The sequence below is a fragment of the Gossypium arboreum genome, chromosome 9, assembly GCF_025698485.1.
Source record: "Gossypium arboreum isolate Shixiya-1 chromosome 9, ASM2569848v2, whole genome shotgun sequence".
Classification (NCBI taxonomy): Eukaryota; Viridiplantae; Streptophyta; class Magnoliopsida; order Malvales; family Malvaceae; genus Gossypium; species Gossypium arboreum.
Genome location: NC_069078.1, coordinates 49,016,634 through 49,034,145, shown reverse-complemented (window position 1 = coordinate 49,034,145; position 17,512 = coordinate 49,016,634).

The following is a 17,512-nucleotide window of genomic DNA, read 5'->3' as shown; positions in this document are numbered from 1 at the left end:
CGTGTATAGAAGCCCCTATCTTGGTCCTCTTTTGAAGCGTCAACCAGGCTTTCTTTTCCCGTAATCGTCACGTTACAATCATAATTCCATGAGACCCTTTTGCTGTCTTTGTAGGGGAAGACTGCAGGTCTCTGGATTATGACTCTTGGTGGCATTTGCACTCTAGCTTCATTACTTTTGGGTCGTGATATGATGCCACGGGATAGTTAGCTGTTTGGTTTTGCACCGTCGATTCTTCCTCCGATGCGCATATATCTCCCTCTCTGGGGTTTTTTGCTTCTTCACAAAACTCTATTTCTTTATTATTTATCATGTTCTGCACGAGGGCCCTGAATTCCACACACTCTTGGATTTCATGTCCCATCTTGTTGTGAAACTCATAGTAGTTCCTCTCTTCTTCAGATTCTTCTCTTGAATCCAACACGATCAACCTTCTTTTGACCATCTCCTTCTACACCCGTCTCAATGGGGTCTTGACTTCTACAACCTCACATTTGATCTTCTTGTTCTTGCCTTCGCTTATCCCATTCACTCCTTGATCGGTATGATTGGGGAGCAGGTTTCCTGCTACATTGGGTACGGTTGGGTTATCAAACCTCACGATTCCCATTTTAATGAGTCTTTCGACTATTTTCTTGAACACAGTGTAGTTTTTGATCGAGTACCCGGTGATTCCCGCGTAGTATTCACATTGGGCGTTTGTGTCATACCATTTGGGATACGGGGGCTACAGTGGCTTCAGGTAAAAAGGGGACACTACATGAGCGTTGAATAGGTTTTGGTACAGCTCCTTATACGTAATGGGTATAGGGGTGAACTATGGTCTTTCTGCATTCTCCCTCGCGTTGGATTCTTGTCTCACAATGCCATGTTGATTGGTGGTCACCGTCTTTGGTTGATTTACGATGAGTGACTTGGACTGACCCTTACCGAATACGCTCGTGTTGTTCACTTCATTATCTCTTTTCCTCGGGGCCGACTTCCTAGTACTTTCTCCTGATTCTATCTTACCGCTCCTCACAGTATTTTCAATCATTTCACCAGTCATCACTATGTCTGAGAAGCTTTCGGTGGCGCTTCCCAACATATAAGTGATAAAAGGGGCCTTCAAGGTGTTGATAAAGAGCATCGTGGTTTCCTTTTCTAGAAGCGACGGCTGAACTTGTATGACCACTTCTCTCCATCTTTGTGCGTACTGCCTGAAACTTTCATTTGATTTCTTCTCCATATTCTGGAGAGTGATCCTGTCGGGAGTCATGTCCGTCACATAATTATATTGTTTCATAAAGGCCTGAGCCAGGTCTTTCCATGAGTTAATTTTGGCACGACTCAATTGATTATACCACTTAGATGCCGCCCCAACCAGACTATCTTGAAAGCAGTGGATTAACAGCTGGTCATTGTTAACGTATCCCGTCATTCGCCTGCAAACATAGTGATGTGAGCTTCAGGGCAGCTCGTTCCATTATTTTTCTCGAATTTAGGCATTTTGAATTTGGGGCGTAGGACCAAGTCTGGGACCAAACTCAGGTATCGATCCCTTGATGATTATTCGTGCTTTCCATAGCTCCAAATTTTTTTTCTAGCCATTTACACCTTTCTTCCAATTATTTTTGCGATTCTATCCTCACCTTTTCTTCTTCAGCAACTTCATCCAAATCTGGAACAAGTGGGTAATTCGGGTTATTAACAAGGTTAGAGCCTGAGCCGGCTTGGAAGTTCATCGGTATCGAAGCTCCAGCCTGAATCTGCTGAGGCATGATCGTAACAGATGGTCTTTGTAGATTAATCGCAGGCTTTTTCGGTACATGTGTTGGAGTGAAGCCAGGGGAAATTGTGGATCTTCATTAGTTTTCTCAACATTGTCCATGGGTCCCTTTCCTTTATCAGTTCTTCCCATCAGCAATTGGGATAACTAACTCATCATTTCCCTTTGGGATTCCATCATTTGCTCCTTCATCTCTCACTGAATCTTGGCTAGCTGCTCTTGCATTTGAGACTGCATTTGTTCTTGCATGTCCTTTTGCATTTGCTCCAATTTCTCAAGTCTTTTATCTATTGACTTTTTTCTTGTACCGTAGGGGTGCGTAGTTGATTGGTTTTCGTTGGTTTCCAGGTTACTGAAATGATTTTTAATTAATTAGAAACCTTTTATGACCTTTAATGCATAATGATGTGATGTAATGCAAATGCATGAATGCAAAGGAGGCATCAATTTTGATTCAATTCCCTTTAGAAAACTTCACTAGAAAATAAAATTCTTTTACATAAAGTTGAGTTACAAATAAAACTTTGCTCTAACGCTTAAAGTCTTAATTTTCCTAAGCAACGAGGCCAGCTCCTGCCCGCGATCTGACTCCAACTCGTATTTCATGCTCAGTGTGTCCACCTGTACCGCTAAAGCTTGCAAGTAGTCAGCTACCTCCCGAATCTGGGTTATGGCTTCCCCCATAAGGTAATCTCTGTTTCTGATTTGGTCTTGCGCATGGTGAAGCTGCTCTTTCCAACGGTCTTCATTGGCCTCGAAAAACTGAATCCGCATCTAACAGTTTTGCAGTGACGCTTCTAATTCTTCTATTTTTCCTTTCATTTCTTCTATCTTGCTCAAGCTTGCTCTCAATTCCATTGCGGTGTTGCGGTTTTGGTACTGATGAAGAGACTTCTCGAGTTCTGCCACTCTAGCCTTTAATTCACCTCGCTCATTTCTGCCTTCTGAAAGACTTTTCTCTAAATCTTCATTTCGTGCTTGAACTTCTTGGAATTTCCTTTCCCATCTGTCGGCTTTGGTCTTTTCTTCTCGAATTTCATGGCGCCATTGTTCGGAAGTTTTACCTAACCCCGCAGTCCTCATAGACAGGCGTAGCTTCTTATAATCAGTCTTCAAGCTGTCTAGATCTTCTTCGGCCTTAGTTTTCCCTTTTCTCCACTTCTCAGCCTCTGACCTCTGGACATCAGCGTCTAATCTCAGGTGTATCTTCTCTTCCTCCAATTGTTCGATCTTTTTCCTAGGCTCTGAACTCTTCTTCTCGAAATCTTGCTTTATAATTTCCAACTCTGACAGGGCGACTTGTAATTGTTCTACCTTAGGTCGAGTATTTTCCAAGCTTGGCCTAGGAACATTATCATTAACCCTCTTCTTGAACCATCCATCATACTCGGGCGTCACCATAGAACCGACAGCCAACCTCTTCATCCAACGAGTTTGCTTCCAAGCATCCGATAGCTCTCGAACTTTCTTCTTATAGTGAGCACCTTTAAAGGAGAATTCACACTGAGCAAGTCCGTAGGTCGTGGGTAAAAACTGCCTAGATTTATATTGCCTTAACGCAAGCAATGGAGTATACCCGGTAGCTCCCCAAATTCCTAACAACGGCACCCAATCAAAGTCACCACATCGATACATGATCTCATCAGGCACCATCCAATAAGCTCTCCACTCTATATCTCCCTCCTTGAGGTTTTGGAGGATTTCCATCCACTTATCCTCTGAGATATCCTCTCTCCTTTGTATGGTCGCCTCCTCTTTTAACGGGGAATAACCTTCAAAAAAGACCCGATAAGAAACCTTGTTTACTTTCTAAAAGTGCCCATGAAACCATGCCATCAATAATTGTGCACATCTAATAAACCGCCCCTCGTCTGTCTTTCGACACGTGCTCAAGGATCTGAACGTCTCAGCCAATATCACCGGTATAGGTGTGATTCCCTTCTCAAAACGATCGAATAAGTCAATGACTGCCTCGTCCACGTGCCTCAAAGACTTAGGAAAAATTACCAAGCTGTAAATGCTTAAGGTGAAGATATCAACCCTTTTTCTTTCATCTAGATGCGTTAAAACCAAATCTCGCAGATTCTCCCAAGGGATACACTTACTATCTCCTTTGTGTTGAATCCGAGCAGTGACCCAAGGCTCACTCATCCCTGAAATGCTCATCAATTTCTTCACAAAAATCTGACCATTAAAAACCCGGGCATAAGTCTTTCTAACCTGAATTTTTGGGCACTTGAGCAGAGTAGTGTATTCCTCCATGGTAGGTACTAAATCCACTTCTCCAAAAGTGAAACACTTGTAAGCAGAATTCCAAAATTGCACCATAACTCAAAATAGATGCTTATCCACTCTAATGTCTAGCAAGTAGGATATATCACCATAGCTTTGATAAAACAATTGCTTGGTCCCATCATCCTAACGAGCCCATATATCTTTCAACTCTTGCACCTTATTCTGTGCTACATTGACACGAGTGAATTCCTGTAACTCCGATATATATCCTTCTGCCAAGCTATACCCTTTCTCTGATTGTAGCTTCTCTGACCATGCACGAACGGTCGCATTATCCTCGACTTTACTAAGAAATTTATTCTCAATGTCAAACTTTCTAACTTAGTAATTGAATACGAATCAACACCTCCTTTAGTATGCAATGTCATGTAAAACACAGTAGAAACAAAAACATAGGTTAGTATCAAATAATAGTGATAAAATACAAGCACATAAACGATAATTACAACGCATATAGGGGTAAATACTAAGGCTTGACGCGGCTCTACCCAAGGATAGCTCCTAAGGTTCACTATACGTGGTTTGGTTCTAGAGATAAGGTACCCGAACCAGCAGATTCCTTAATCCTCACCCATTATAGGCTCATATAGATCGAGTTCGGTTCAGGGGGATACATTTCCCTATGACCATGCGGAGATGAAAATCTCACGAAATCATAGGTACGGATGTACCCCAGAAGCAATCAACTAGCCCATGTGGAGCTGAAAACCTCACGAAAGCATAGTTTCTTACTCTCACTTAGAAGGTGTGACCACAGCGGTCATACAATGCAATGTAATATTATTCTACAAGACCTGAACCATGACAATCATACAAACAAATACAATCATGATTTTCAAAACAAATTTTCAATATTTCGACAAAAGGACAACGAATAATCGATTTTATGGCTAGACTCTCTCGATTCCGGTCCCCAGTGGAGTCGCCAAGCTGTCGAAACCATCATTTTTTTTAAATTTAATGTTATGAAAAAATGGGGGATCGACTTTTTTGAAAAATGGAAATGGAGTCGCCACCGATCTTTTGTTTTGGTGTGATCGGATCACCTAAGTATTTGGTTATTTTAATAAAACATTTTTGGTTTACTAAAACAACGATTTTGGTCTACGAACTTTTAAGAAAACGGGTTCGGGAGTCGGTTACGAATGAGGAAGGATTAGCACCCTCACTACGCCCAAAATTGGTACCAAATCGATTAAATACTGTCCTTATGTCTAAGATTTAAAATTTTTTTTGAAATGTGGCTCCTTTTAATAACATTTGAATAACCCGAATTGGTCATCAAAATTCTCTTGCTTAAGAGGAATATAGCATCACATCCAACGCGATAGGACATGATCCTTTATGCCTTCGAAAACATGATAAATTTTGACTTCCAAAAATTTATATGTTGAAAACCGTAAAAGGATGCCAAATTATTTAGTCCAACGAGAAAATAGAAACCCAGCACAGTAGGGCACGACTCTTCAATTTCTAGATATCAAACATTGCCTTATTTTAGAATTTAGAGAATATGAGTGAAATTCTAAAGGAATCTTCGATCATTTTGAACAAACAGGAAATTACAACCCAGCACGATAGGGCACGATTCCCCGAATTGCCAAACATCGAACATTGCCTTCGTTTTGGAGAATTTAAATGCATGAATGAAATTCTAAAGGGACATTCAATTATTTTGAGCAAACGAGGAATTGCAACCCAGCATGTTAGAGCACGATTCCGCGAATTGCCAAATATCGAACACCGCCTTCGTTTTAAAGAATTTTTAAATAAATAATTGCAAAAATATCTTAAAACGCGTTAGTGTGACTTGAACTAAAATGAAATCAATCTTAAAGATTTGGACCTTATAAAACTAAATTTCGTAAACCAAGTGGAAAACCATGATATGGGATAATATATGTACGCATACAATACGACAATGGAAGATTGAAGATAATATAATTTATTTAATCAACTAACAAACACTTAAACAACTAAGTATAACTAACTTGGAAATATAACTCAATTTCAATCATGCATGGAGAATAATTAACATGAAAATATAAAGCAATGAATAAATAATATGGAACGATAACATGCATGGCATAATATGATATGACTACTACTAGATACACAAAACAAAATGCAAATCGAAGAAGTAATATGGTATAAAACTATTTTAAGATAACGACGAATAAATGGACACATAAAACATAGGTTGACAAATTTATATAAAAAAGCGGGGATAGATATATAGTTTTTGAAATAGATATTATAGAATGAAAGTTTGAATCAAATTGCATATAAAATATTTTAAACACAAATTCATTTAAAAGTTGACAAAGTACATGATAATTTAAATAATATATGATACAAAAGAATAATAAACATACATGACAAGACATAATACACAAAATAGATTTATATAAAAATGTAAATGTAAATTTATTGTAAAAAGATCATGAGATTAGTGATAATATATATATATATATATATAGATTTTAAGTTAGTCTAAAATTATACATACCCTTATATCAAAACATTTAAATAATAGACTATATAAAACACAAAAGCGATATAATATAAAGAAATATTCAAAAATAATAATTTTATAATTGCAAAAATAAAGTTTCTAAAATTGTTTCATATATACATAAAGAAGATACTTGACAAATCATAAAGCAAAAAGTGTTTTAAAGAGAAAATCTATTAAAGTAATAAGTATATTAATATATGTACATATAAATTTAAAAGTAAGTACGTGCAAAATAACATTGAAATGATAATATGTATAGGGCAAAAATCTATTCTGTGTGCAATATGCGCATCTGTATTCCGTAAAAAAAAACTTTACAATCGAAATCCCCTCGGGCTTTATAGCCAAAATCAAAAATAAAATAAAATAGATACAATTTTTCTTTGTTCGTATTTGCTGCTGTGTGTTCGTCCTTTTGCAGGTACAGGTGTGCGTTGGCGCATGTACAGGCGTGGTTACTGGAGGGTACGGAGGTTGGGGCTGCTGTCCGGTCGTGGCACTTCTGCTGCTAGGGCTAAGGCTTGCCGAAATTTGGTCTAACATTCGGGCTATTTGGGCTTGTATTTTGGGTCTTGGGTTAATTTGGTTTTAGGTATTAATTTAGGCTCTGGTTGGTTATTGGGTCTTGGGTCATGTAATCTGGACTTGGACATTTAATTAATTTTGATTTATTTATTTTTTATTTTTGCTTTTCTTTGGGCCCGGGTAAATTGGCCTGTTTACAGCTGCCCCTCTTTGCTCATTGTCGTGTAACGAGAATAGAGCAAAGACTTCAAAGAGGGCCAATTTTGCCCGATTTTGTGGAATCATGACTTCTTTGGTGCTTCTTCTCTTCAAGTAACTTCAATATGTTCCACTGCTACTTCAGGGAGACATGGTTCACGTGTTTTTATCCTGCTCTGCTGCAACTTCAAAGAGATAAGGATTGTGACTTCGATCTGCTCCACTGCAACTTCAAGGAGACAAGATCTTACAATCTTCGGCCTGTTGCCCTACTACTTAGAGGGTTAAGGCTTGTTTTCTTCGATCTGCTCCACTAGAGACAAGATCTGCAATCTTCTGCCTACTCCACTACAACTTTATGGAGATAGGATGGTGTCTTAAATCTACTTCACTACAACTTCAAGAAGACAAGATTCACCGGTTTTTATCTGTTCTACTACAACTTTAGGGAAACAAGATCTACAGAATTTGCCAATGTCACTACACTGTCTTCTAAAGACATGATTTGAGGGTTAGGAGCCGGGTTAGGTCGGGCTTTGTCTACACGACACCGTTTTAGAGCCATTGAAGCATGCTCAAATGGCGCCGTTTTTTATTCGCTTAAAGGCTCACTTAAGCCTACTCGGCCGAACCCTAGCCTCCATTTCACTTCCCTCAACCGAACCTTGACCCTTCATCTACCATGTCAATCCGCCGCAATGAACAGAGATCGACCTGTTTGAGTCTCAAGGTGGTTTTCTTTCTGCCTTTAGCTCCCCTCAAACCCCGATTTCAACGAAGTAGAGGAGGTCTCATGGCGTATTTACAAGGTAAGTTTTCATTTCCCTTCCCTTTTATACAGTCGAAATGCGAAAGAACAAAAGAAAATCCAGAAAGAATGAAACTGAGCAAAGAAGAAAAAGAAAAGTCTCAGAAATTTTGAATCGGAATCACCTTCAAATACTCGTTGCCTCTTTTTGTATTTTGTGTGCAATATGTGCATCTGTATTCCGTAAAAAAAAACTTTACAATCGAAATCCCCCGAGCTTTATGGCCAAAATAAAAAATAAAATAAAATAGATACAATTTTTCTTTGTTCTTATTTGCTGCTGTGCGTTCGTCCTTTTTGCAGGTACAAGTGTGCGTTGGCGCATGTACGGCCGTGGCTGTTGAAGGGTACGGAGGTTGGGACTGCTGTCCGGTCATAGCGCATCTGCTGCTAGGGCTAGGGCTTGCCGAAATTTGGTCTAACATTTGGGCCGTTTGGGCTTGTATTTTGGGTCTTGGGTTAATTTAGTTTTAGGAATTAATTTGGGCTTTGGTTGGTTATTGGGTCTTGGGTCATGTAATCTGGACTTGGACATTTAATTAATTTTGATTTATTTATTTTGTATTTTTGCTTTTCTTTGGGCACAGGCAAATTGGCTGTTCTGACTTAAAAAATAAAAAATATTTAAAAATACTAATAATTTATGAAAATTATAAAATTAATGAAAATACACATTTGGAATGAAGTTAGACAAATGATTGTTTAAGTTCATTTGAATGTAGGTAGTCATTTGATCCAATTCATTTTGAATGAGTGCACAATTTTAGAAATTATAAAATTATTATAAATCTAAAAAATCATAAAAATATAAACTCATTTCTCTATTAAATATATTAAAACTTGAATTATACTTTTATTTCCATATTATCAACTTGCATGTGTGAAATTGTAACTATTTAAAATATTTTTCTTATATTTTGATTTTTATAATATTAATATTAATTTTATATTTTAAAATAAATATTAAATTTTTTATAATTTTTATTTTTATAGTTTTGCACTTATCTAAAATGAATCTAAACAATCAGAACGACAAAATTTTCAATAGTACCGGATAATGCGGTTTCAGAATCTTATTTTCTTAAAATGAGTCTATAAATATTAAATATTAATATTTACGCATCTAATATATTGTTTCATCAAAGTTTGGTCAAGAAATTTCGTCGAATTAATATTTAATTAAGGCTTAGGGATTAAATTATAAAATTTTAATCGCTGTAGGTTTTTAATTGACCAGAGGCTTGGGGACTTAAATAAAAATTAACCAAATGTATAAAATGGTAAATAAACCATTTTTCAATATGAATTAGTGGATGATGATGACAGTTTCCACTAATTAAGCTTGGTGATTAGCTTAAGTTTATTATGTATGTTTAAGTTAATTAAAACAATTTAATTACATACTAATCCAACAATATAAGTCAAATTAGTGGATGAGAAAGCCATCTTCTTCATCTACTCTCCATTGTCGTCCAAAAAGGGAGAAGAAAACCTAAGAAATTCTAAAACATTAGACCATTGATTAGTAAGCAAATTCAAGTCATTTTCTTGTAATTTTTATGAATTTGAGATCATAGGAACTTGATTTAGCTAACCTATGTACCGATTTGTAAAAGTGTTAAAATTTTAGAAAGTTTTCATTGTTGATTTTTTTGAAGAATTAGACTTGAAATTGATAGATTTTAAGCTTAAAATATAAAAAAGGATTAGATTGTAGAGTTAATTTAACTCGTTTGTTAACTTTATAAATTAGGGTTAAATTGAATAAATGAAAATTTGTCATCAAATTATGTTATGAATATAAAGTATAAGGTTCCTAATGAGAATATATGAAATCAAATTTTTATCCAAATCTAGGAATTGAAAGTTTAACTATCCCGAGATTAGAGACTAAATTGAATAAAATGTAAAATTTTAGGGATATCAAAAAATTGAGTTCATATTGGTCCATGCATATCATGGCATAGTATGGTGATATTTGGTATTGGTTGATGATTTAAAAAAATTGTTTAGATCAAGAATCAAATCGATGTAAAGTTGATCAGGGAAAAACTAAAATTTTGGATTAGTCCTTGAAGTATCCTTCTTTCACATTTTGAATAGGTAAGTGTTGGGAAAAATCCAATTTGAAAATGGTTTTCTTGCATAGCGAAAAATTAAAATTTTGAAAATTGCTCAAGTTTGTGATATTTATAACAATAAACCTTAGATCGAATTTGTACCTGTGTTTTCATATAGACAGATCATTTTCGTTCCTAGTTTTCAACCAAACGATCTTTTCTGCTATTCCCGTACCACGAACTGCTTCAAGTGTGGGCTCAAACAAATAAAATCAAATGCAAAACTAAAAGTATTTTCTTTTCTTTTGGTTGAAAATGAAAATTCTCTTCTCAAATAGAAACCGATAGTCTACAGTGATGCTTCGCACACGTGACTGAGATGTGTGCTGATACAAGAAGGAAAGGTGGTGGCTTATGCTTCCAGACAATTGAAAACCCATGAACAAAACTATCCAACCCACGATCTAGAGCTAGCAACAGTGGTGTTTACACTCAAGATTTTGCCTTTGATTTTGTTAGAAGTCCATTTCCATTGACCTTTGAATTCATTCTTCTATGTCATCTTGAATGAATATTGCATTGTGTTGGGTCAATTATCAGCTTTATATTGGTGGACTTAGGTGGCCTACTACATTTACTATTGTATGAACAACGAATCACCTATGCTGGAGGGTTTTCAGAAGTTTTATAAGTTGAAAGTGATTAAATAAGGCATTTTTACTAGTAAAGCCTATTCCAGTACTTGTTCTGGGTGTGAACCTCTCATTCAGAACATCATTTTGAACTTTCATCAAAAGAAGGACAAATACATACGAGTCATGAGAAACTTTGAGTCCGGTTTTGGCTTTCTAACCAGATGGTCCCTCTCTAAGAAGAGTGTTTGTAAACAATGTCAGCCAGTAGATTCCGAGCTTATTGATGTCCAAATTAAACAATTGAAAGGGGGGCGCGTACTTAACCTGGTGGAACTTGTTTCAGTTAGGAATGTATTTCAATATTGCCTTCAGGAGCTTAGCCCTAATGGTTACCAAATAGATGAGTCCAACATGGGGTTGGATGATTAGGGAATGCCCTCTGCTTTCGAAGCTTGGCCAAATAATTCAGACGATGACTTGGAAAAAATCTTACTAAAGTGCAAAAGAGAGCCATCCTTTTATTTTTATAGCATTTATGGCTTTCCTCATTGAAATTGGAACCTTATTACTAATCCTGATGCAACTTCCTTTTCTACTTCCAATCGAGCTAACTCTCCTATTGATGATGCAAGGTTTCCGTCTTGTTCAAATACTCAAGATATGGACATTTAATCTATTCTCAAGGGAACTCATAGCTCAGGGAAGACTATTGCTCTCTCGTTTAAGAAAACAACAGCAAAGAAAATAAAGAAGAGGGTTAGAATGGAATATAGCACTCAAGAGCTTGGTAGCAGTAATTGCCCTCTTCTGATAAGGCATAGGCCATGTAGGGAGCCTGTGGCTATAGTTGCCTCTACACTTACGATTCCTACTTTTCTAGAGATTTTATCACTTCCAGAGGAATCCGCCCATCATCCTGGTTCACTTCAACGTTCTTTGGATCTTCCTTTGTCACAGAGTCCTTCTGAAGCAATTCATATGGCTCAACCATTAGTTTTTCCTCCTCAAACATCACATACCATCCTTGCTGGAATAAGGAGTGTCCTTTATTGGTGAGCTATTTTAGAGTTTGTGCCACTTCCCACATATCTTAGTGATATCTCTCAGCAATAGAAGAGCATGGTTCCTGCTCAGTTAATGGAGGCTTTCATTTCTTATCTCGCACCCACTTCCAATAAAGATCCTTTGAATTTTATGGCCCAAGTCTTAGAGTTTCTATCTGTTGAGAGGGTCGTGAAATTTGGCGAGGACTCCTTAGTTGAATTACGTTGGCAACATAAAAAGGATACCAATCTGATCGGAAAACTGGATGCATGACTTTCAGCTCTAATTGACAAATACAGAGATGCTCTAATAGAAAATGGGCAGCTAAAAGAAAAGGTCAATTCTCTGAAGAATGAAAAGCTTGCCTTAAAGGAAAGGTTCAGAGCTATGGGAGAGAGCTACCAAGCAGAATTAGAGAGCCAGTGGTGTTCCCATAATGAAACCCTTAGGAAGTATCAAGAGGACACTTGAAAGAATCTCATCGAGGCCTTTCCCAAGTGCAAATCAAACCTAATCTTACACGCCCAAGTGGCTGCAAGTCCTCTAAATCTCAAATAAGTGAACTTTAATTGCCTCAATAGGGTTTCCACTGATTTGCTGAACTTTGATGTTTACCACCTAAAAGGCGAAGAGTGGGAAACTTTCCAAAGAGAGTGGAGGTAATTTGAAAGTTTCATCATTCCATCTATGAATGTTTCCAAAGATAATGAGAAGGGATTAGCATCAAAGGATCAAATTCCAAAAGGTATTTGTCTTGTTAAATAGGTTCTTAACGAGCCCACTAATCAACCAAGCGGGAGGGATGACTAAAATCCACTTCTTTTTATCTTGTACTTTATTTTTTTCATCTTTTATCTCGCCAACCTTGAACCATGTAATCCTTTTTCTTCTTATTAATGCAACTTTTCCTTTACTTTCTCTACTATCTTGTCATTTTATTACATTCTTTACCTTATACCTAAAAAAAAAACTACCTACACATACCTGAGAGACTCCGCCAGGCTCAACGCATTATGCATAATGGGCTCTTTCATCTTCATGTTTTGACTAAACCTAGGCTCTAATACCAAACTTGTAATGCCTTCAACTCGACCTAATTTACCGGATCTGAATCTTTAGGTGTTACCTCTCTAATAAAGACTTACACTTATAGTTATACATAAAATTTTTAACATTTACATCTTATTAAAGAACATTGTTGCAATTATCTTACAAATATACATACACAACAAACAACTATGATCATTGTACAAGAGATTTCAGTTACAAAGACTTCTAAATAAATATCAGAACTTCATTTCATTGTTTCTATTTACTAAAACAAACCCGATTATGCCAAATCAACTCACTCTGTATGCATAATAGCCCATCGCCCAATCCTTGAGCGTAGCCCTGGTGTCATCCCTACTAGTGCAGTCTCAATTCAGCTTACCTATGACATAAAACACAAAGGTAATTTTTTGTGAACTTAGTGAGTTTAATCCCATTTACTTATATTATATACCCTAGCGCGTTCCAATCTTTCTGTTCATATTTAAAAATTATGCAGGATATGTCATAATATTTCATACGAAACCATTCCTTCAAACTATACCAAACACATTTTCTTTAGAGTTTGCCATATATATATACCCCTCTTTCATGGTTTTCCATACTCAATGTTCCTCAAAGTTAGCCATACATTTCATTCTTTTAGAATTTGTCATACTTACCATTCTTCTGTGTTTGTCGTATTTAACATTTTTTTCTTTTAGGGTTTTCCACAAGGGCATTCCTTTCAGGTGATAGCCAGAAGGGCCTTCCTTTAGTATGTGCCATGAAGGCGTTCCTTTCTATCGATTGCCACAAAGGCTTCCCTTCATCAAAGATCACAACAAAGGCTTCCTCCTCCATAAATTTCCACAAAGGTGTCATTTCTCTTGCATGTTCATGATAAGGATTTTCCTAGACTCACATCACGTGAGGTTTGCCCCTTATTGTTTGGTTCACGCAAAAAGCCCCACTAGGTAATAACCTTCTTTTAGTTCTTTCTATATGATGCTATAGCACAGCTATGATCTTAAACGATATAGTGCCATGGACTTTTCCTTTTAGAGAATCATGTTTAAAGTCTCGACGGACCCCTTTAAATAACTCCACGGAGACAGAAACAAACTCACATAATAAACATTTCATGCATTGACCACATTTTAGTAATAAAGTAGTAAGTAAGAGTTATCGTCTCCACGGAGACTATTTATGTGAATCAAGAAATTCAAAATTAACACTTAGTAAATTGGTTGGTGACGATATAAATGAAAGTATGATACAATTTCTAATTAGACTAGAAACTAACCTAAGTATGCTAAGAATTAAAATAAACAAAGAAGAATAAGTATGCAAGTTTCTAAGAGTCAATCAAAAGAGCATGCATATGTTAGAATAATTTTCCTTACTGACTTAGAATTGTTTAAACAATGTTATAAGATGTTACGGAGATTCCGTGGCAAGTTGATAATTTACTAACCTTAGTTAATTAAGTTATAATGTTATATTTATTTAATAACTAAGTCTATCTAGAATATTTTATGTTAATAAACTTACAACTTCATAAGAAAATATCATACAAAGGTTATGTAAGGTAACAACATTCTTAATGTTTTACTAATTTAATCACTAAATGATCAAACATACACCATACATGTATTGTGTCAATTAATTATAATGTTAACCGAATTAACTAATTAATTTAGTTGCTTCCTTTCATTCATAATGCATGAGAAACATGTTCATATTTTTACTTGAATTAGTAAATAGATTAAATGCACAAAACATATTTAACATAGTTAAATAATCTAGGCTATAGAATTTAAATCATTCTAACACCAACAAAATTAAGCAATCATGATTATATTAAAAGCGGAAAACTTAGTTGCAACATGTTTCTTGAATTGAACAAAACTAAAAGATTGAAGGGAAAAAGAATTATTAAGCCGATTCTGGTAGATCTCCATGGCATTATTCACTTCTCTCCTCTTTCATTCTTCTCTTCTTTCCATGACTACTAAGCTTAGAATATCTCAATATTTCTAAAAAAATGGTTGCTCTCAAAGCCTTGCAAATACCCTCTCAAGTGGAAATGGATGAATGAAAAATGGGAGAAAAGAAATGAAGAATAATGCATGCTTGGAGAGGAATGGGAGATGAATGAGTTGATGATTAGAAGTGAATGTAGCTCCCCTATTTATACTTGAGAATCCCCTTGAGTCTTTCATATTTTTAGCATTTGAAATCCCTTGAATTCCTCTTAGAAGTGATTGGATCCTTGAGTTAAGGAATGAGGATGGATGGTTTACTAATTTTAGCTTGATTCAAGCTTAATACAAGGGAGAAAAGTTGAAAGTAGTGGACGATTTGCACATTTTCTGGGAAGGGAGTTTGCTTTTTGATTTTAGAAGTTGATTTGGTGGTTTACCACGTCCCTCTTGGATGGTTTGACTCCCCTATGGTTGAATTGGGCTCTTTCCTTCCTTAGTGGACGATTTGGGCTTCATTCTCAGCAGAAGGCTTGTCCAGCTATAGTGACTCATTTGAGAGCTGGGTCAAGGTAAATTGAGAGTCCAATACTTCATTTTGGGCATCCCATGCTAATTATTTATCAACCCATGTCTGCATGGCTTGTGCTATAGAAATGCTATAATGTTGAGCATCAATAGGTGAGCTTCACAATTGTCGTTTCTTCTAGTGCTCCAAACTGCTTCAAATTGCAAAAATATGTAAAATTAGTATGTAATTAAGTAAAAATAGTATTTTATTTTAACTTTATCCATCTTGACAAATTTGTAATAAAAACTATAGAATTTGCTATCAAACACTTAGAATTTGCATGAATCACTAGTCAGAAGATGTTCTAAATGTCTTTATAATTTAGAGTTATTAGGTATGGCGATGTCAAGTTTCGGTATCATGATACCAACACCTGACAAGGAGAAAAATCACTGCAGTGGTAATTTTTGTCCAACACCCACACCAATCAAAATTAAGCACTTAGGGGCATTTTGTTCCAAAACTTTGGGTTGAAATCAGTTATTAAAAGCCACTCTTGACTTAATGAAAAGGGGAGAGAGAAATTTTCACTCTTATTTCTATCATCTTTTCTCAATTTTAGGTTAGGGTTAAGGTTTTTCTTTTCCTTTTCCTTTTTTGTTCTTTTCATTTCTAGTTTAGGTTTTCTCTTTTCTTTTTAGGTTAGATTTTAGTTTTGTTGTTTTCTTTCTTCCTTCTTGTTAAAGATTTTGTAAATGAAGATGCTAAAACTCTTGCGTTTCAATGGATTTTCATCAATTGAATAAGTATTTTCTTAAACCCTTTACTTTCATTTAATACCTACAATGTGTTTAATAAAATGCTTGTTTAGAATTTAAGTTTGATTATGTGTTAAATTTGTTGATGGTTGGTTGATTGATTATTTGTTTGTTTGTTTAAGTTAATGTTTATGCTTGATTAATTGACTGTTTAATTATATCAAAATGCTTACTATGCTAAAATTAATACATCTAGTAGAAAATCTAGATAAACAAGACTGAGAGGAGAGTTTATCCTTAGATAGTTCGATAATGATTGTACCAAGTAGTGAGACTGAGAGGAGGTCTATATGCCTAAGTATGATCAGAGGAGAGCTTAGGTGGTATATTTTAGTCGAGGATGAGACGGAGAGGAGATTCCTAGCTAAGAGTGGCAATCAATATAATTTGTATCGGTTTATTAGCTTAGTTAGCGATTAACGAATCAACCGACCATCGTTTTATAATCTACATTGTTGACTCCTATAAACATGTTATTGATTATAGTAAAAATAGCACACCAAAATATATATAATTGAATTAGCGGTCTCCACAAGTATACGAGTCAAATTGTAATATTGTATATGTGTACAACGGAACACAAGAAGTATTTTGAGGATCATACTTAAGGTAGGATGAAATAAATCTAATAAAAATCTTTTTACAATAATAATTCTAAATAGTAATAATTAAATACTATACTACGATAGATCATAAAATAGATTAATAAAAGAAATTAAATAACTAAAATAAATAAACAATAAAATAAACAAACGACTTAAATTAATAAAACCAATCAGGAAGATTAACTTGTTTCAGGGTTTGTAATTTACTTCAAATTAGGGTTTTAGAACGAATTAGCTATCGATTAACCAATTATTACCACTCAGTCTCTAACTGATAAATCGATTAGTCGATACTCGCTTATATCCTAACATCACTTTCTCAACTAGGAAGAAATAGGATTTACTAGGTTAGACTTATCTCCCAATCTCATCTAACCTATGCTTACTTCCTAGGGTTGTCAAGCCTAGGGTTTAGGAACACGTAATCTATACCCACTAATTCTCTCGGAAAACCCTAAATCCTCCGTTAATCATTCCCCCATCCACTCCTTAATCTCCCCTAAGAGATTTTGTCACTCATGTTATTCATAATATTAATCTCAATTGAATAAAACATGTAAAAAAACACGATTGAATTGAAAAATAAAAGAGATTAGAATAATCTTGGAATTGATGTCGATTGAAGAATGGAATAGTAAATCGCTTTATCGGAATAACGAATATCATCATTTACAAAAGAAAATAACTGAAATACTTCAATAATATAAAGTAAC